Below are 2,500 nucleotides of genomic sequence, written 5' to 3' on the forward strand. Positions count from 1 at the left end.
GTAAATGTATTTTCAATATCAGTTTTTGTTTTTTCATTATTTGTTTTCGTTAATGATTATAACCTTGCTGGGCCCCTCACTCACCTCCCTCACTGGGCCCCTCACTCACCTCCCTCACTGGGTCCCTCACTGGACCCCTCACTCACCTCCCTCACTGGGTCCCTCACTGGACCCCTCACTCACCTCCCTCACTGGGCCCCTCACTCATCTCCATCACTGGGTCCCTCACTGGGTCCCTCACTGGACCCCTCACTCACCTCCCTCACTGGGCCCCTCACTCACCTCTCTCACTGGACCCCTCACTCACCTCCCTCACTGGGTCCCTCACTGGACCCCTCACTCACCTCCCTCACTGGGCCCCTCACTGGACCCCTCACTCACCTCCCTCACTGGGTCCCTCACTGGGCCCCTCACTCACCTCCCTCACTGGACCCCTCACTGGACCCCTCACTCACCTCCCTCACTCACCTCCCTCACTGGGCCCCTCACTCACCTCCCTCAGTGGGCCCCTCACTCACCTCCCTCACACTCTTGTCGTCTTGTCCAGGTACAGAAGGTTTTGTAATTCCTGCATGGGACGATCTCAAAGGCGCCCACAAATTTGCTGATGAAGGACTGATGCACGTAGGGTATTAACGATTTGACACTGTGTTCATCCTGCTGATGGAGGAGCATGGGTGTAACTGGGGGGAGGGGCGGGGTGCAGATGAACAACATCTGGGGGGTGATTTGCTAAACGGTGCCTGTGTGGGCGGTCTAGCTGCTGCGTGGAGAACTCCAGTCTTTATTCAGGTTCTGTGGAGTTCCTGAGAGAGTCCGAGACAGACAGAGAGCTCTGGCAGTCCTACTGCGGGGGGGATGGCGGGGGGGGGGGGGGGGGGGGGGTGAGACGGGGGGATGGGGTGGGGGAGGGGGTGGTGATGATGGAGCAAGGGCTCTAATTGGCTGCTAGGGAGAGACCCTCAGCCAATGTATGGCACTCTGCCTGAAGTTTGAGCGCTGTTACTGGTACATGCGTAGAGGAGGTTGTGCCAAGATTTGCATCAAACCAGCAGACACACACACACACACACACACACACACACACACACACACACACACACACACACACACCCATGAAGAGTGAAGAGCAAGCCAACACAGATGCAGGCATGTAGATAAACAAACACAAGCAGCCACTTCACAGGAATATAAAACATGCGTGTGACTGCGATGTGTGGTGTACGCTGTAAGTATTTAGCATATGTATGTAAGTTTTTAGCATATTCATGGTTAGTGGCAGGTTTAAAACAAGAGTCAGTAATAACACAGACCAACTTGTTAGATGCTGAGACAATGTACTGATATTTTTTATATTTTTATATATTGTACAGGTATATAATAAACCAGAGATGACATTCATAGAGCCAGTGTCAAGACATCACACAAAAAACATGCTATGGGGCATGGGTGTGTCAAAATATCCCTCCGCCCACATCACACAGAAAACATGCTATGGGGCATGGGTGTGTCAAAATATCCCTCCGCCCACATCACACAGAAAACATGCTATGGGGCATGGGTGTGTCAAAATATCCCTCCGCCCACATCACACAGAAAACATGCTATGGGGCATGGGTGTGTCAAAATATCCCTCCGCCCACATCACACAGAAAACATGCTATGGGGCATGGGTGTGTCAAAATATCCCTCAAAGAACTATTAAACAACTATGGTGAAATTCCCACTGCGACCAGGCCTGGTACATAAAGGCAGGATGGGGGCAGAGAATGCTTCTGAATGTGTGTGTGTGTGTGTGTGTGTGTGTGTGTGTGTGTGTGTGTGTGTGTGTGTGTGTGTGTGTGTGTTTGTGTGTGGTTCTCAGTGTCATTTTGACATTGGCGATATTTGGCTGGTCTTTGTTGGTCCTTGTGAGGATTTTCTTTTTAAAAAGTTTTTATTTGAAAGGCATGGAAAGCAAAAACCTTTTATTTTGGTTACTGAGCTTAAGGGTTCACATGTAAGTCAACAGAAATACCCCATAAAGACAGTAATACAAAACTCTGTGTGTGTGTGTGTGTGTGTGTGTGTGTGTGTGTGTGTGTGTGTGGCACAACCTGGCAGTCTCTTGCTCTGCTGTCCTGTGTCTGTATGCTGTGACTTGCTGTCATCATATCATTATTATTTCATCAAAAAACTTTTTGCCAGTGTCCTTAGCAGACACAGCCCAGACGCTTCAGTGCTCAGAATGAAAACTGATTTATAGGTGGAAAGTCACCCAACAAGTGATCATTCAATAGCTCATGGGGTTAATGCACAACAACACAGACATCCATTAAACTGCACCAGACCTGCTATGACTCAATCATGGCTATGTGTAGGTCCAAACCTCCAGACCTCCCCACGGAGAGGGAAGAGGAGGTGTTTAACAATGGAGGACACGCTCCGCCTGGTCTGTGTCTGCTGGAGTGTGGTGTGAACAAACCATCGGGACCTGATCATCACACACGCCCTCTGTGTT

Source organism: Brachyhypopomus gauderio, chromosome 1, assembly GCF_052324685.1.
Source record: "Brachyhypopomus gauderio isolate BG-103 chromosome 1, BGAUD_0.2, whole genome shotgun sequence".
NCBI classification, from domain to species: Eukaryota; Metazoa; Chordata; class Actinopteri; order Gymnotiformes; family Hypopomidae; genus Brachyhypopomus; species Brachyhypopomus gauderio.